The sequence below is a fragment of the Eleutherodactylus coqui genome, chromosome 2 (genome assembly GCF_035609145.1).
Source record: "Eleutherodactylus coqui strain aEleCoq1 chromosome 2, aEleCoq1.hap1, whole genome shotgun sequence".
Lineage (NCBI taxonomy): Eukaryota > Metazoa > Chordata > Amphibia > Anura > Eleutherodactylidae > Eleutherodactylus > Eleutherodactylus coqui.
In genome coordinates this window covers 168958675-168978867 of record NC_089838.1, presented here as the reverse complement: position 1 = coordinate 168978867, position 20193 = coordinate 168958675, and positions in this window count along the sequence as shown.

Sequence of the window (20193 nt, the reverse complement as noted above, 5' to 3'; positions counted from 1 at the left end):
TGCTATGCCCACGTGTGCAGCTCCTAATGGCGGTGGCACAGGATTCTATTTCTCATTGCTTCTGTACAGCATTGTGGGCTATCGCCCTGCCCCTTTTAAAGAGGGTCGCTGCCTAGCCGTGCCAACCCTCTGCAGTGTGTGCCTGCGGTTCCTCCTCATGGCAGACGCACTTCTAAATAGACATGAGGGTGGTGTGGCATGAGGGCAGCTGAAGGCTGCGCAGGGACACTTTGGTGTGCGCTGTGGGGGGGAGGGGGGGCGGTTGGGCATCATGTAACCCAGGAGAAGTGGCAGTGGAGTGTCATGCAGGCAGTGATTGTGCTTTGTTGGAGGAAGTGTGGTGCTTAGCAAAGGTATGCCATGCTAATGAGGGCTTTTCAGAAGTAAAAGTTGTTGGGAGGGGGGGGGCCCACTCTTGCCGCTATTGTGGCTTAATAGTGGGACCTGTGAACTTGAGATGCAGCCCAACATGTAGCCCCTCGCCTGCCCTATCCGTTGCTGTGTCGTTCCCATCACTTTCTTGAATTGCCCAGATTTTCACACAAGGAAACCTTAGCGAGCATCGGCGAAATACAAAAATGCTCGGGTCGCCCATTGACTTCAATGGGGTTCGTTACTCGAAACGAACCCTCGAGCATCGCGAAAAGTTCGTCCCGAGTAACGAGCACCCGAGCATTTTGGTGCTCGCTCATCTCTATCTGCAACAAAAATGACATGATAACTTAATTCTACAGATCACTATGATTGTGACTATATAAAATGTATATAATTTTTTGCTGTACTAGTATTAAAAAATAAAATATCTTTGGACAAATATGAAATTATTATTATCTTCTGACTGCCATAACGTTTTTTCTTAGAGACGGGATGATCAAAAAAGCACAACTCAGACGTTGCATTGTTTGTTCTGACAACATTCACTGCTCGGGATAAATAATGTGCTATTTTGATAGATCAGACTTTTATGCATGCAGTGATACTAAATATTTTTTTAGATTAGTTTCATTATTAATATGGAAAAAGAGTTTTATTACCAATTTTTTAAAATAATTAATAGAGATGAGTGAACGTACTCGTTTCGGGTAATTACTCGATCGAGTACCGCTATTTTCGAGTACTTCAGTACTCGGGTGAAAAGATTCGAGGGGCACCGGGGGGCCGGGGGAAGCGTGGCGGAGCGGGGGGTAGCAGCGGGGAACAGGGGGGAGCCCTCTCTCTCTCCCTCTTCCCCCCACTCCCCGCTGCAACCCCCCACTCACCCACAGCGCCCCCCGAATCTTTTCGCCCGAATACGGAAGTACTCGAAAATCGCGGTACTCGGGCGAAAAAGGGGCGGGGCCGAGTACACTCGCTCAACTCTAATAATTAATAAAACACTTTTTTTTAGTCCTCATAGGGAACTTGAACTTGTATCGTATAAAATTACACTATACTGCAATCTGACAGGCAGTCTATCAAGCCACACCACAGGCATGGCTTTATAGGCAATGGCATTTAAAGGATTAACAGCCACAGTCAGCATAAGCACTGATCATAACTGTTGTGGGCTGTCAAAGACAGCCAATACCCGAATTGTATGGAGGGATATTGATCCCCGCTCCCGTTCCATACAAACCTCCGAAACTCCATGATGTAACTGTACATCATTGAGTGTTAAGGATTTAAAGGAGTTTTTCCATATATATTAAAATTAGTGGTAGTAGGGGGATAAAATAGATCTAAAACAAATACCTGTCCGCTAACACACTGCTCCCCCGCTACTGCTTCGATTCTTTAGTGGTTTGTTCATACTTTACCTGTAGTGTTCATGTAGTTGTTTACCAACATGGAAAAAAGACTTTGATGTGACACTTTCGTAGTTCGAAACGTGTTCTCTGTTCCTGTTTTAAAAGGCACTTTTCAATAAAGCAGCAATACACTTTTTCCCAAGTGTCACATCAAAGTCTTTTATACTGTGGATTTTCCTGCTGGAAGCCACCAGGACTGGGCGGGTGGATTTGACACAGGGAGTGTTCTCTGCGGCAGCTGTGTAGTGCGGGCTCCTAAGCACAGGTGAGCTTCTCTATTTTCTTTTTCCCCTGTTTACCAACATGCCTGCTGCAGCCAAAAGGGGGGCCAACATCAGAAGTCAACAGTGATGTTCCGTAACCTGGCCAGGGCTTCTACATTAGAAGCACTTGTGACACGTGTACAGGATGTCACAGGTCAGCCTCCACGGTAAGTATATTAATCAAGTATAACTTGGTGTAGGGGCATGAAATTACAATTAAAAATAACTCGGATAACCTTTTAAGTTACCCTCCAACAGGTCATGTTTTCTAGATTTTGCTTTGTATTGATGATGTAATTCAGATTATTGCCTCCTGTGTCCTGTCTATGGAATATTAGTAAACTTGCAACCCTAATGAAAGATGGTGCACATACCTATTACATTTTATTTACAAACTAGCTTACCCGTCGCGCGTTGCTGCGAAGACAGACAGACATACATTCATTCATTTTTATATATCTAGATAACAACCAATCACAGCGCAGCTTTCATGTTACCTCAGTGGTATAATATATAACAACCAATCACAGCGCAGCTTTCATGTTACCTTAGCAGTAAGGGAAATAACAACCAATCACAGCGCAACGTTTATTCTGCCTCAGCAATATAAAAAATAGCAACCAATGACAGCGCAGCTTTCATGTTACCTCTGCGATATTATATATAGCAACCAATCACAGCGCAGCTTTCATGTTACCTCAGTGGTATAATATATAACAACGAATCGCAGCACAGCTTTCATGCAACCTCAGCAGTAAAAGAAGTAGCCACCAATCACAGCACAGCTTTCATGTTACCTCAGCAGTATAAGAAATAGCAACCAATCACAGCACAGCTTTCATTTTACCTCAGCATTCTCAATATCCAGCAATTGTCCTGCGAAACGTTCGGCGGATGCATCATTTTCTGGTTGAACACTCATCCCGTTGCTCGTAATGCCTTTTGCTTTCGTGCTTGAGATGGAAATCAAACGATCTTTGTCTGGGGGGCATAACTGTCGATGATGCTCGTACGCGCGGCACCTATCGTAGGATAGTTGTACTATGCCTATAATCTTCCCAGGAGTGTACTCAGCAACTTCCCAAAGTCTCATGGCAATTGGATGAATGGTGTAGTAATGCATAAAGGACAGACAGACAGACAGACATTCATTTATATATATCAGGAAGTGAGAAAATTACATTCCGTACGTAAAATTTGGACGCTAATTCTTTTGCGCATAGAATTGAATAATCGACTTGGGACCCATTAACTTTTCCTATTTATGGCATAATCAATGCCCGTGCCAAATTTCAAGTTTCTATGTGAGAAAATGACATTCCGTACGTAAAATTTGGACGCTAATTCTTTTGCGCATAGAATTGAATAATGGAGTTGGGTCCCATTAGCTTTTCCTATTTATAACATATTCAATGCCTGTGCCAAATTTCAAGTTTCTATGTGAGAAAATTAGATTCCGTACGTAAAATTTGGACGCTAATTCTTTGGCGCATAGAATCGAATAATCGAGTTGGGACCCATTAGCGTTTCCTATTTATGACATATTCAATGCCCGTGCCAAATTTCAAGTTTCTATGTGAGAAAATTACATTCCGTATGTAAAATTTGGACGCTAATTCTTTGGCGCATAGAATTGAATCATCGAGTTGGGACCCATTAGCATTTCGAATTTATGACATATTCAATGCCCGTGCCAAATTTCAAGTTTCTATGTGAGAAAATTACATTCCGTACGTAAAATTTGGATGCTAATTCTTTGGCGCATAGAATTGAATAATCGAGTTGGGACCCATTAGCTTTTCCTATGTATGACATAATCAATGCTCGTGCCAAATTTCAAGTTTCTATGACATTGGGAAGCGAGAAAATTAGATTCCGTACGTAAAATTTGAATGCTAATTCTTTGGCGCTTAGAATTGAATAATCGGGTTGGGACCCATTACCTTTTCCTATTTATGACATAATCATGGCTCGTGCCAAATTTCAATTTTCTATGACATTGGGAAGTGAGAGAATTAGATTCCGTACGTAAAATTTGGACGCTAATTCTTTGGCGCTTAGAATTGAATAATTGAGTTGGGACCCATTAGCTTTTCCTATTTATGACATAATCAATGCTCATGCCAAATTTTAAGTTTCTATGACATCGCGAAGTGAGAGAATTAGTGGCAGTGATGGAAATCAAACGATCTACTTGGGGGGGGCGCAACTGTCGACGACGCTCGCATGCGCGCCATTTATCGTAGGATAGTTTTACTATGCCTATAATCTTCCCAGGAGTGTACTCAACAACTTCCCAAAGTTTCATGGCGATCGGATGAATGGTGTAGTAGCGCATAAAGGACAAACACACACACACACACACAGACACGCATACATTCAATTTTATATATATAGATTGTCTTTGGCATTCACTGATAAAACGTAACTTTCCATTTTAGCTGAAGCAGTAACAGTTAAAAGGATGAGATATATCTGCCATCTTCTCATAAAGTCTTGGGAAATCCAGTTTATAGATAAGCTATAGTGTTCATTGGAGGAACACCAACTCCTGTGAAGTATAACAGTATCTGTCTTATAATTATATAATCATCACTGGATATTGACATATTTAAAATATACCTTTTTTTCAATTACTTAAAATAATTGCAGTATCACAAATGACATAATGTGAGTCCCCATAAATGTTACAATTCCTCACCTTTGGGAGATTTCCATAACCCTATTATGAAAACCTATAAGGCCCTTATTGATAAGTAGGACGATCGCCCCAATCAGGAACCTGTCCCTCTATCACCCTATAATTGCCTTGTCCTCCCAACACATTTCTATTCTGAAATGTCCCAGATGTCCCAGAAAGCTGACATGAGCTCAGAGCAATCAGTAGATAAATAGATGCGGTGTATAGGACTCAAGTAAGTGTATAATATAACCTTACAAACAATACATTGATATATGATTTAAATAAGCATATAAAGCGTAAGTTTCCACATCATAAAAAGCCATGCATAAGGAAACCACATTGAGACTTGAAGCAAAAACAGTCCACATTAGCCGAAGGTGACAGCTATTGCTTATTTACCTTTAGCTAATAATGGAGGACTAGCTACCATGTAATTAATTTTACTTGAGCATCAACCAAAGAGGATTTCCTCAAGCCAACAGTTCCACTCAGTAATATGGCATTAGGGCTCAGTCACACGGGCGGCGATCCGCTCGTACTTCTACGCAGAAAAACGCCTGCACCGCGTGCGGACGAAAATCCGTACGACCAGCTCCATTGCCAGCTATATGTTCTTTCTCTGGCAGGTGTGGATTTTTGTCTGCACCTGCTGTGCTGGCGTTTTTCTGCGTGGAAATGCGCGCGGACCTCTGCTTGTGTGACTGAGCCCTTATAACGAAATGCCCATCATCAATGGCATAAAGTCATTTCTTTACAAATCAGGTAAAGTAGTTTGCAAAACTCTGTCTCTGCATTGCAAATGAAATGCGTAACCTTTTGGTACTTTTATCAATATTTTAAGATTTTTGCACAATATTATAAAACTAATGATTATGTAGCATTCTTATGTTACTCTTTATGAATTAAAAGTTACATTTCCTACTAATAAATGCGGGTGTTAGTTCTGTATTTTGGCCAAAATACATAGGCTGACGGGCCACGACGAGGCCACCATGCGTCCGTCAGAACCTACGCTATCTCAATATTAACTATATTAAAATCACAGAGGTGAGAGAAAATAAACAAAAAGATTCACTGAAAAAGAAAAAAAAATGCAATACCTGATAGGCTGCAGAGCAGGCACAATCGCCAAAATGCAGAACACCCGCATTTATTAGTATGTATCAGTATTTTTTGTATGTAGTTTGCTAGAGATTTTGGGGGAGCCCAAGATGTCAGCCAGTGTGGCCCACTTTGGAGATACAGGGCAGCCCACTGCTATATCAGTGAGAGTTGCTACCCTGTATGGTGGGGCACACCCATCTTTGGCTGGCTTCTTTGGTAATGTTCATATGTGAGGTCCATGGTAGTTTGCAGTCGCTCCTCCCCAATCTGGGCTGGGTTGAGTGGGTGACTAAACATTAGTCTGCATTGAATAGTTTGCTCCTCCTTATCATAGTCTGGCAGACTGCATTCTATGAGGGTTTGCGGCAATTACGCCTGCCCTATGGCGAGTGTGCCTGTGGCGACTGTATCTGCTCTGTGGCGATTGTGCCTGCTCTGCAGCCTATCAGCTATTGAATTTTTTGGCTTTTTCAGTAACACACAGAAGAGACTTATGAAATGGCTGAGATTTAGTAAATGGTCTTGAACCAACAATGCATGCTGTAGAATTGTGGATACATATGATTCAAAAAGTGCAATGATTTGTTTAAATGTACATGATGGCAACACTATGCAGTGAGCTTTCTCTTCAACTATTCTAGTAATGGATTGTAGTCATTTCCATGTGGTTGGCTGCGTTGGAAGGCTTTTAAAGAGCATTTAGTTGCACATGGTTGATGATGGCAGAAAAGAGAGGTGAATACATCCATTTTTGCTCAGGTATACATATTATATTATTTTCTTACACACTATAAAACATATTTTCTATTAAATCTGTCCATATGAAATATAATTAGGAGTTACTGGTTGATCTATGACTTTCCTGTGAGGTATATAAGGCAGTTAGAATTATGTAGACTTCTTGCTACACTCTGCATTGAGATAGCTTACGCGTTTCACCACAAGTACTTGTTTTATATCTGTTGTATGATTTAGTCCACTTGTTTATTGCACTTTATATTGTTATGCTATCATATATACATGTGCTGTAGATTTCGTATTGTATTGTGATAGATGGTTCACTGCAAAGGTGATATTGGCTTAATTGGAAGACACAAATTAATAATGAGAAGCAGAAAGTGGCTTTTTTGTCTTTTCTACTATGTGATAGATCTTGCAGGGTTAAAAGAGTTCAGAGTTAAATTGAGTAAAACCCTATGCAAGTTTCAAAAGAGCCACTGATTGATGCCTGCAAGGACTCACTTGGCCGTGGGCACGGCTTTTTGGAAACATAAGATGCAAGTTCCCTAACTGCAACGGCTTTACTACAATTAAGGGCTTTTACCCACTAGTGGTTTTTTAATGCTGGGATATCGCTGCATTTTTTTCAATGGGACTTTCTAATGTTAAAATCGCATCGCACAAAAATCGCAAAAGCACAAACTTGCCATTTTTGTGCGATGCGATTTTAACTTTGGCAAGTCCCATTGAAAAAAATGCAGCAGGGCCTCTCCAGCATGTCTCACTCTAGCCAACAGATGGCGCCATTGCATAATGGCAGAAAGAGAAAGCCCCCTAGGAAACCCTGAATCCAAAATTGGATTGCAAAGGGTTAATACATCAGTAATTATGGACACATTCAATGATTTTCTTAAAATTGAAAAATCCATGGTAGACATGCAGATTTTGCATGACGGAAACTCCCACCAAGCATGAAAGCACCCTAATGCTGACAGCTACACTTAGGTGGCTTGAAGGAGTGAGCCCTCTACAGGGATCCCGCAGTAGGACTAAAATAGTTAATTAATAAATGTTAAATATGTGAATATATAAAATATATAAATAATGTGAAAACTTTCATTTAGATTTTTTAAATAATTTTTTACTAGCTCCAGGCTATCCATAAGTTTTTTGCAAGAAAATAAATATTCATGCATTGTAGGGTTAAAGAAAAATTGCCTTTGCTCATTGCAAATAATCACAGCATAGCTTTTACTTTTGCACTGTGATTGGTTGCTATGAGCAACCAGACAGTTTTGCTTTTAGACAGTTTCATAAATCTGCATATTTAATACGTTTTAGTCTTTTATTCCTTTATGCATGACTATTGCAAATAAAGTCAGCTGTAGAATGCCTAAAAAGTTCAACAATTATTTGTCAATGGAGGAATATCAACTATTATTTAATTTTCTTCTTACTCATGAGACTTGTTTTATTTGTCATCCTGAAAGCAATGTATGACAGGCAATGCTGTTTGCTCGACACTTTCAAGGCTGAATTGCCTTTGAACATAGAATCAAAACTAAGTATACAATGGCTTCTTCCATTAAAAGTCAGGCCTTTGGCAGAATGGTGCTTCTCTAATAAAACAGGCATATAGTGACAGAGCTTGAGAGACTTAGGGCTCACTTACATGGATGTATGAAGGGTGCATATTATGCTATTATGCACGTATTTGTCATGTGTGTAAGGGCGGTTTCAGACGGCCATGTGCGCAACTACACTCGCTGGTACAAAGCATAGTTGCACATGAACAATGTTTTGTTTTTTTTCAGCCGTTCAAACTCTGCGCCATAGCGCAGGAGTTTGGAAAAAGTAGCAGTTATGCCATGCTAAAAGTCATCTTAGAGATATATTGATACAACAAATGTAAGAATGGCATATAATCATTCTGTCTCAAAGAGAAAAATATTCATAAAAGTACCTAAAAGTGACTTATTTCATTTGCAGTGCAGAGACAAAGTACTGCAAAGCTACTTTAAGGGCTACTTTTTCATGCATCTCTCATCTGATTGCCTGTCACACTCTGCAGGTCTCCTCTGTGTATTGCAGCCACTTCCATAAAGTATAGCCCTCTGTCTGATACTTATCAGGCACCATCTTGAGGGGGGATATTTTTTACTTTCCCTTTCAAATCAATCCCATAATGCATCAGCCCTAGATAAAGGTTGTATCATTTCTGCCTGCTAGGTGACAGTTTAATTATCACTACTTTCTATATTCATTTAAATACAGACTGTAAGAGACAAAGGATGAGCTGTGATCTCCTCTATTATAACTGTGACAGGAGCTGTGTGATCATCAGTAACTGTGACAGGAGTGACTGTCTCACTCAGAGTAACTTCTGTGGTAGGATCCATGCAGCAGCAGCACACAGACTGAGAAACTGACTAGAAACTGAGTACATAACCCCAAGTAAATCTGAGCTAGTCAGAATTGAGATCACATGACTATCTGAGGAAAAAGAAGACAGAAGTTTCAGATAGAAAAGAATAACTTACCAAGGTAACAAATAAGAAGAAATAACTTTATGGCAAGGACTGTGGGCATATTACTGTGTGGACTGCAGAAATTATCATTAAAAAATGTTTATTGAAAAATACATATATAATAGAAAAACATTTAAAAAACAGAGCATGAAGGAAATGCAGAATCAATACATAGAGAAATATATCACCTCAGGCCACACATATAAGAAGTTCCTAAAGAAAATCATACTTATATAAACCTACAATAGGTACAACCAAGCTCTGTATCATGCATATAATAAAGTGTTACCACGTGACCAATGGTCTTGAAATCCCTGCGCCCCAATAAAGCTAAGGACGAAATATGCGCGTCAGGGCGCAAGGATTTCCAGACCCTTGGTCACGTGTAGAGATGAGCGAACCTACTTGGCCACGCCCCTTTTTCGCCCGAGCGCTGCGATTTTCCAGTACTTCCGTACTCGGGCAAAAAGATTCGGGGGGCGCCGTGGGTGAGTGGGGGGTTGCAGCGGGGAGTGGGGGGGGGAGAGGGAGAGAGAGAGGGCTCCCCCCTGTTCCCCACTGCTACACCCCGCTCCGCCACGCCTTCCCCCGCCCCCCGGCGCCCCCCGAATCTTTTCACCCGAGTACAGAAGTACTCGAAAATCACGGTGCTTGATCAAGTAATTACTCGAAGCGAGTATATTCGCTCATCTCTAGTCACGTGGTAACACTTTATTATGTGCATGATACAGAGCTTGGTAGTACCTATTGTAGGTTGATATAAGTATGATTTTACTTATATCATATAAGTATCTATCCTACTATGTGCCGTGTGGTACAAGTGAGGTTATAAAAGTGAATGTCTGAGAGGGGGAAAGGAGCTTCTTCTTCAATCTGTGTTAGAGTAGGGTTCCATCTTACCTACTACCAGGGATCTAACACAGAGCCGCATGGAAGCACCTTTAGCTACCATGTTGGTGAAGATGAAAGAAGAGGAACGGCTACCCACAGTGTTTGGAGTATGGATGTAATCAGAGTGAGTCCTGTCCAGAGAGAGAGAGCACAACCCCCAACATTCTACTTCACCCATACCAGGTACCCATTCACACTACAGGCTTTATTTTTCCTGTGTGGCCATCCGCCAATAGGATCACCACATAGAGGTACGTGATTGTGACACCCACACAGAGAATGTGCCGGTACATCTAGGCTAAGCCTTCTTCTAAGTGATTTTTTTTGCCAGAGAGTATGTGGAGAGATTCTTGTCTTTCTTTACCTCCTGCGGAGTACATTTAATTTCCAGGATCGGTGACATATTGATAACATGGACTATAGGGCCGTATTGCTCCTGTGTAATTTTTCTTCCCAACCCCTGAGCTTTTGCCTGTAACTGCTGCTGTAAATAATACCTGTAATTACTTGCAAAGTTTATCTAAGTAAAGTTTTACCGGGCCTCAACCATTCCTGAGGACTTGAGGTACAATACACTTGTCCAGCGTTTATAAAATATAGAATAACGGTGTGGGAACAGTGGCGTCACGACGTGATATACATTTATACTTCCATAAGCATTCCCCCTGTGTTACCACTCGGCTACACAGTGACAAGGACTAGGCCTCCGGCCATACACAAGTCCAGTGGTTCATGTCGCCGGGAATTGCAGGTAATTCTGGTGTCTCTAACAGGACATTGCAATTGCTGGCGTAATACCAGTACATTGCAGAGAGATAACATTTCATAAACTGGATTTCCTACGATTTTAAGAGAAGATGCTGGAAATATCTCATCCTTTTAACTGTTACTGCTTCAAGTCAAATGTCAAAAAACTTTCAAGATGTCAAAATTTCAATGTCAAGATTTTCTGTTGACCCCCTAGCATTAAAACATGTAGTCATAGGCAAAAACACTGGCAAGGTAGCAACAGAAATGATGTAAATTGAAGCATCTTATTTCAAAAGTCAGTGTTTTACAGTAGAGCACTTCATTAATGTATACATGCAATATATTTATGTCCATAATAAAGCTCCAGTTCATTATTAGTTACTAAATGACGGTAGAGTGATTCATTTTCTGTAGCAAACAAAATCACTAATATATGAATATAATGTATTTCCAAGGACCATAACTGCAAATTACTGACTCCTTAGCTTAAATGTAACACTACCTCGCTTTCAAGGCTCCATTAGTGATGTCACACCTACTCAACGATATCTGTCAGAACACTGAAACACAGCTCAAACATTATTACTTTATCCTTCAGCATCTGCTTAATGTGATAGCTATCTAAACAAGCCATTATGTAGCCAGTACTGTATTTTCTTCTGGGTCCGGGTACCAACTGGTGACATGCTCACAAGTTTATATGCCATTGTTACTTCCTGAGCTGTTTTGATAAAAGAATCTTTAGATTATTATTCTGCCATGGTTTCTAGTTTACTAATGAGAAGAAATGGCACTAACTGCAGAAGTACAAAGTGTGCCATACAAGTGGAAGGCTAATGAAGACAACAAGTCAATTACATAGAAAATAATGACAATTTTCTACAACTAACACAAAAAAGTCACAATGTTGAGAACATTTCTAAAATGATCAACTTTGTTCTTCTTCTAGAGGTTTACACCTGTCAGGTACATGACCTGGGGGCTTCAGCAGCATCCCTTTTAAGGTTAGCTTCAAATCTCATCCTCCCTAGGGCTCTTTCAGACGACTGTATTTGCGCATGTTTTTGCGCAGAGAATAGCATGCATTGATGTCAATTGATTCGGCCTCATAAGCATGTTTTATGGCAAAAAACATAGGTCTTGCTGTATTCTCCTGCACATTTGCGCACCAAGTGCCCCATGGAAGTCAATGGAAGGAGGACAAATATGCCCTCAATATGCGCACAGATGCACAAGGTGCTGCGCAATTCCGCTGGGAAAAGAATACATCTGGACCTTTTTAGGCTAAGTAGCCTTTTTAAATCACAGAAGGGGTGTGTCTCACATGCATATGACCTGGCCCTGTGTGCGCAAATCAATCTCGTTCATAGTGCGAATACGTTGAGTTGAAGCAAGTACATACGCTCATGTGAAGCTGCCATTAGGGTGCACTTACACAGGTAACTTTCCCACATGATCTCTGTACGTTTTGTGATGCACAGAATTTACACAAGCAAAGAACCCGTTGTTTTTTATAGGGGCATTTACATGTGCAATTTTTCTCTCGCAGCGCCATGAGAAGTGATGTGCTGTTTTTGGATGATTTTGTTTCAGAATTTTTGCCCAATTCTCGAACGAGAAGAGCAAATGTCAATGTATGCTGTTCAGCACATCAGACAGCATGCGAACCGGAGAATCTCGAGCACAACTTCCACATTGCCCGGTGTATGCAACCTTAGGGCTCTTTCCCACTAGCAGAAAGCTCTTTACCCTTTCATTTACCCAAATGAATGTGTAAAATCTGTTTCGGATCTTCACCAAAATCTGTAACAAAATCTGCAGTAAATCAGCGGTTTGTGAATGCTGAAATCCAAATAAGATTTTTCAGCATGAATTCTGCATCTAAAATCCATGGCAGAAATCCACAGTAGCTATGCAAATATTTAGCTGTTGATCCACATGCAGACTTAGTCATTTGTCACTAGGCAATCCACATATGTTATGTCACTATTTTTCCGCACTTGGATTTGAAATCCTCATGTAGAAAAAAAAAAACACGCCATATAGAATGTGACGTGTCACAATAGTATTTAAGATTACTTCCATTAATGCTAAGGGTTTAAATTGACCCTTTAAAAGATCAACGTTATGGAAAGAGGCCTACTAGATGATTGCTGACATCTTATGTGTTAAAGAGACACATCTAAATAAGGAAGATGCTTTCAGATTAGGGCCCCCTGTCCACGCCGGCCGACGCTTCCCAGAGCATTGCTACGGAAAGCGCTGACACCTGTCCACGGGCGGAGAATCATTGCGATTCTCCGCTCGCGGCAGGCAATTTGCAGCATGCTGCGAATTGCCCAGATTCTCAGCGGTCAGCCTATCTATTAGATAGCGCTGACCAGCTGAGATTCGCTTGCGGCTCCTGTGGCGGAACTTCGCCGCGGGATACCGCATCGCCCGTGGACAGCCGGCCTAAACCACAAATGATTTCCCCACATCTTTTCAGCTCCAGCAATGCACAAAAAAGGAGTGTGTTTGTGGCCACTAAAGATTCAGTGGCTTTTTGCCTCGGAAAAGTGATTTAGATGACAGGGGAAGGTATGTTAATCTAGTCTGCTCCATACAGCCTACACTATAGCCTCAGTGTTCGCGCCTAACTCTATACAACACGCATTCATTAAAAAAAATCCTTCTAATTATTAACAAGCACAAGTTAGACTCCCTAATAGTAGTAGGCAACTTTAACCCCTTAATGATGCGGCCCTTTTTTTCCCCCAGTTTCGTGTTTTCCTCCCCCCTTTAAAAAAATCATAACTCCTTTATTTATCCATCGACGTGACTGCATGAAGGCTTGTTTTTTGCGAGACGAGTTGTAGTTTTATTGTGCTGTTTAATGTACCATATAATGTACTGAAAAACTTTACAAAATTATAAGTGGAGTAAAAGGAAAAAAAAACTACATTCCGCCATCTTTCGGTGCGTCTTATTTCTACGGGGCACAAACTGCAACAAAAATGACATGATAACTTTATTCTATGGGTCAGTATGATTGCTATGATACCAAACTTGTATAGTTTTTTTTTTACCGTACTACTCCTCTTTTTTTTTCAATTATTTTCTGCGGTCATTTTGTGCACGCAATAACTTTTATTTTTCTGTTGATGTAGTTGAGCGAGGGCTCATTTTTTGCAGGATGTCCTGCATTTTCCGATAGTACCAATTCGGAATACATAAGACTTTTTGATCGCTTTTTATTGCATTTTTTTCTGGGAGACAGGGTGAGTGAAAAAGTGCATTTCTGGCGTTCTTTATTTTTTTTTCAGACAACGCTTACCGTGCAGGAAAAATAATGCGCTACTTTCATAGATCGGACTTTTACAGACACGCCGATACCAAATATGTATTTTTATTTTAGGATTTAGATTTTTTAATAATAGATCTGGCAAAAGGGGGGTGATTTAATCTTTTATAAGTTTTTTTTTATACAATTAATAAAACTTACCGATTTTTTTAAACTTTACTTTAAGGATGGGGGACTACAACCAGCGATGCTTTGATCGCTCCTGCAGTATGACGTAATGCTATAGCATTACGTCATACTGCCATTTGAAAGGCAGTCTATCAAGCCACCCCACGGGGATGGCTTTATAAGCAGTCTACTAAGGCAGCCCTGGGGCCTTTCAAAAGGCCCCCAGCTGCCATGACACCTGCATGGCTCCCCCAATCTTACTGCGGGGGGGGGGGGGGGGGGCGTGCGGGACCCCAGAACATCGTTCGGGCAGATTTAAATGCCGCTGTCAGAAATAAACAGCTGACGCCCGTGCTGTATGCAGAGAAGTCGCCCCACGACCTCTCTGCATACAATCAGTATGCTCCACCAATCAGTAAGACTGGCTCATTCCTGTCCAATAGCAAATAGAGAGGGGAGGAAGGGGAAACCGGTTGTTTCTCTGCCCTGTACTTCACTCCCTTCCTCCCTCCTGCAGTATCACTGAACTATCTGCTGAGCCACTGCATTTAGAGGCCTGGCTACTTATAGTTACTTGTCAGTGACAGCGGCTAGCCCTGTGTATAATAAACCATAGCAGTTGTCTCAGCGCATGCTTACAGGGATGGTTGGCTCATTAGGAAAATTCCTGGTGGAGTACATTGCCAATCTGCCCACGTTTCCAATTGACCCGCCACTCGGACCCCCACGATAAGTTGGTATCTATCACTAGGGTCAGCGCAGGAAGCCTGCAAAACCAACCTGGGCCACTGTGCTATGGTCAGTGCTTTCTGCTTCCTCTGTTCACCATTGCAACAGTGACATCAAGAATCAGCTTATTGGTGGTGATCAGTCCCCGCGGATCATCTATTGATGACCTGTTAGTCATCAATAGTGAATGTTAAAAATGGCCCATAATGCCCCTTTAAACATATATATATGGAAAATTGAAATTAAAAGGAATATCTGTGGCCATATAGACTGAGATTTGGCCTTCTATGTTACTCAAGCCTGTGGTTTCTCGCTTTGTCAATATAGTAGTTTAACTAAAAGGACAAAATGGCCATGTGCTGACGACAGACACAGGATAAGTACAATGTTCTGATGTCTTGCTGGTATTTATGGTTTAACAAGAAAAGCTTCTTTATTAGCCAAAGCAGGATTAGATTAGCTGCAGGAAATTGAGTTTGCAAGTCCCTGTAATACTTTATCATTTATGCTATTGTATAGCTCATTTCTTATCAGACTTAATTTAACTGAAGAATGGAAACATTGAATTATATGTTAATTTTTTTTCTTCTCTGTTGTAACCTACACAGTAATATATATTGCAAAGCTGTTCAAACTATAATTTAGAGTTTGTTTCAAAATACCTACTATTGTAGATCAGTATCAGTCTGCATTGAAATGGTTGAAAATAAGATAGAAAAGAGAATATATTATAAATGTTAGATGGGATGTTCATCCTCTAGTACTGTTTGTGTCAATCAAATCATATAATTTGAAAATTAATTTGAATTGAAGTAGCTTAAAGCTAGAGCTGATGCAATCCTTTGACACTGTATTTTTTCTTTTTTGCAGATTTTGAATTAATAATAAAATGGACCCCACATAATTCTTGATGAAGATATTACAATTAGTGCATGTGATGGCATATGCTAGCGTCGGTTTACCCAGGTATCATAGCTTCCATTTTTACGGGAGTCATAATTCACTTCATCAATCTGCTAATATTGGGTTGTTTAACCTTTTATTGCATTTTTAAAAAATATATCTCACAACTCTGCATGCTTTTCATTTGCTTTCCATTTTTTGCGCCAGGACCCAAGGGGCACACTGTAAGTATTTGGATTCATAGGAGGAGTGCAGAATTGTAATTGTTGGGTTGGCATAAGGAGGCACTATTAACTGCATGAGGTGCAAATGGAGAGGCGCAATGTAACTTGGGGCAAACAGAGGGACACATTGTAGCTGTAAGGGCAAAAGGAGGGGCACACTGTAACTGTGAAAGACAACAGAGGGGTTTGCCATTAGTGTGTAGGTAGCACTTTGAGGAGTTGGTAGCAGCTGGATAGAGAGCATAGAGAGTATATGCAGAGGTAAGTGGTGGCTGGAAGATGTCATAATGGTCAGAAAGAAGAAAACCAAAAAATAGATGAAGCTGATCAAAGAGAGTTTTACTTGTGATCAGTTTTCTAAGAGATATGTCCTGTATGCTTTATTTTGCTTCTTCTCTTCTGATTGGGAATGAAGCATGTGTTTCACAGCTTGCGCCCTCAATCTTTTAAAACCATAGCAACGCCCCTTGCTGATAGTGCTGCATTATTAGGTCACTTAAGAGACCCAGCGATACAACATAATGTTTCAGGTGGATCACAGTCAGCAGCCATGAAGATAAGTATAGAGGGAGGCCCAAGCTGAACTTCTTGCACCTGGGTCCATGGGCCTTTAGCTACGTCCCTACTATTAATTATAGCATAGTAAATGAAGGGTACTGCCCCCCTAATAAAAAATAAAATCAAAGCATTAGGCACCGAACACACCTCCAGGGGCCACTGAGTGCAGGGGTATACGCTCACCTGCCTCCCTGGTACCTCTGTGTCCACCCATGAAGCCACTGCTCGGTGCAATTAGAGGGCTCAACTTTGCATTTTGTACATATACAAACATTGTCCTATCATAATAGACAGTATATGTGCATATGTACACAGTGAACAGATGAGTCCAATCAGTGCCCCAAGGGGTAAACTCACAGGTAGATGGTGAGGGAATAGGGAGGCAAGTGAGTATGAAAATCACATCCCCAAACTCTGCAGCACCTGTGCTATGATACAATATGCGGCTCATAGATCATGACAAGTTCCCTTTAATGATAAATCTGAGAAAAAGGGGATAAAAGAAATAGATCATAAAGTTGCAAGTTATTGTGATTGAAGTACCAAACGGACCATAGGGCTTCAATAATTCTTCAAAAAAGGTCAGTATTTTCTTCAATAATATTGACCATTTTTTTAAATCAATACATTTCTAGTCATATCTATCCTTTATAATATGATGACAATTATTTAGTAGTTTATTTAAAAATGCTTAAAAACAATTAACATTAAATGAGATATATATGAGGCCTCCATCCGTCACATACATCAAACTAGAATACATTTTCCTGGCTTAAGATCTTTTATCCAGTATGTTGTAAAGTTAGTAGAAACAGAATGTCAGCACATCAAAACATTTGCTTTATGCTAGTACAGTCACACTGATTTTCACTTTGGAAAATAGACTTGTAAAAGGTCTCAAATGCGCTAGAAAATTAATTGCTTGCTGCATTACCAACTGCGTATGTAAGACTTTTAAGAGTAATAAATAATTCAATTAAAACTTGGAAAGTTACTACATTTGGAACACAAGCTATCAATAAACACAGCAACACACGCAAGATTTCCAGGATAATATTTTTGTTAATTTCTCAGTCTGTACACTTTGGGTTTTGTAGCATTAGGGGCTATTGCACTCTTGGTGTACAGTTTTTACAGGAATAATGTCCCAACTTACAAAACAATACAATGCCTTATCCTAATTTCTTATGCTAACTCTCAAGTGATTCATACAGTGCTAGACTGGGGTGCATATGGCACACCAGTTGAATTGATTCTCTGGGTCTTTCCAACAGTTATTGTTGTAAATATTTGCAGTTACCAATTAGAGTCCTGATCAGACACAAGTTGAAGCGTTGGGGCTTTTTTATTTTGTGCTAGCCGTGCCTGCCGGATCCACAGAAAAATGGAGCGTGCTGCGATTTCTTCCTGCACATGCAATCCACACGCCAGAAAGAAAAAAAAAATCGCCGAATGAGTGACAGGCGAGAGCTGCTTATGATTGCCTGAGCGCCTCAGCCAATAACAATCAGGATTTCAATTTTAAATCCCCGCCTGCTAATAGATCAGCATTACAGAGCCAGGAACAGCACAGAGAAGATGCGGCTGAGCCCCGGCAGCTGAAGGGAGGTTAGTATGTATTTTTTTACACTACTTTTACTGTTTTTTCAGGGAAGGGCTTATATTTAAAGCCCTTCTCTGAAATTCAATGATAGGGAGCCGGCAGCAGGATCCTCTATCACAGCTGTCATGTGTGACAGCTGCGGTAGAGAATCGAAGAACTCCTCTGCTGCATCTGTCACAGATGTGGCAGGTGCAGCAGCAGGGAATTCTTTTTACTAGCGGGGATGAAGAAAACGTCTGCCGCATGCGGCAGATGTGTTCTGCATCCCTGCGGGGGGACACGGCAACGGCGGAGAGGTATGCTTTTTTATTTGATTTTTTTTTTACACTAAAATTATTGTTTTTCACTGAAGGGCTTATATGTAAAGCCCTTCCATGAAAAACAATTCAGGGGTGCTGGCAGCAGCCGTGGCTCCATTGAAAACAAATTAGTGTGTGTCCTGTCCATCCGCACTATATAACAAGACTGTACTCATTTTACACTGTCTATTTTTTGCCAAATTGTATGCAAAACACTATTTTGCATACACTGTAGCAAAAAAAAACATGTGGGTAGGAGAGGGTGAAGTTTTCTCGAGGACCCAAGCACCACGTAGTACTTTCGAGTATGCTAATGCTTGAATGAGCATCACTTTACTACTAAATTTATATAGGTATCAAAAGATCTGTAAGTCATGTTTGACTTCTGCAATCCCATTAGGTGCTCAATGTGGTCACCATTTACATCCAGACACTTCTGATTTTGGCAAACTACTGCACAAATACTGGTGTTTGAAAATCAAGCATGCCTTCACCATTTTATTTGACTTAACTGACAGCCACATAGTGGCTTTAGCAATCACTTTATATATACCATTCTATTTACTAAAAGATGGTTGGACCATTGTGTAAGATAAGCACATTTTCCTTTTGCATCACCCCTATTTCCTCATATGATTTGGTCTGCATATGTACTCTTTGTAAAGCATGTAGTGGTGCAGCACAGGGATCAAGTAAGCGGCTGCTCCGATCCTCATTAGTGCAGCTATAAAATCTCACACTTAGTGTCTGTGAAATTGCAAGGTCATAGGTTTGAGCTTGGTATAAAGGCATAATAATACGTCTATCTATGCATAATTACAGTCTCTGTTTGAGTGCTCCAATATCTATGAGAGTGCTGGCTGGTAGTGCATTAGCAGCTGTAGTTTACATAGTACAGTGAAAAATTTACTGTAAGGATAAGTCTTAACTTTTCCTATCAAAAAGGCAATTTCTTTTGTTGGTAATGTCCACTTCTGGAAAAGCAGGGTTGTAACCAGTGTGGTCTCCTACTGCTACAGACAGGAGTGTAACTACGGGCAATACATTTATAACAGTTGTACCTAGTGCCCGAGGAGCCCGGGAGGCCCCTCTGCCACATAAGAAGATACCATTATTATAAATGGAGCATGGTAGGAGAGACCAGGAAAATAGTTACTACACCTGCGGTAGGTTAGCCACACCTTTTTACAAAATTCACATCCCTCAATAGGTCATTTCAATTTTTGCAGCATTAAACATGGTGTCCTGTCTACCAGCAACATGCTATAGAACAGCAGGAGCTGAACAGAGTTATATAGGGTTTTGAGGGAAGATATCCCATTTTATTCACTTACATCCATTTTCTTTCTCTGCTTAGGAGTCCGGTGGATGGTCACACTCGATGATTGACAGCCTTCACTGTTTAAGACAAACCTTTGAACTCATAATAAGCACAGAATTAGCAGATATTTAAGTGTTACAGAAAGATAACCAGTTTAATAGTCCACCCAAATTTTTAAGATTTCAAATTATCCCAGGAGGATAGAGGTTTATATACAGGTGGGTTGAAGAGAAGTACACTTTAGTAGGCAAGCCAGGACACGTGGCCCAGGGACTATATGAGTTTTAAAGTGTTGTAGGTGTAGATGGTAGGCTGAAGCCCGCTGTACAAAATAGGTAGGGTACAGACAGGAGTTCTTCAGAGTTATTCCCTAAGAGTG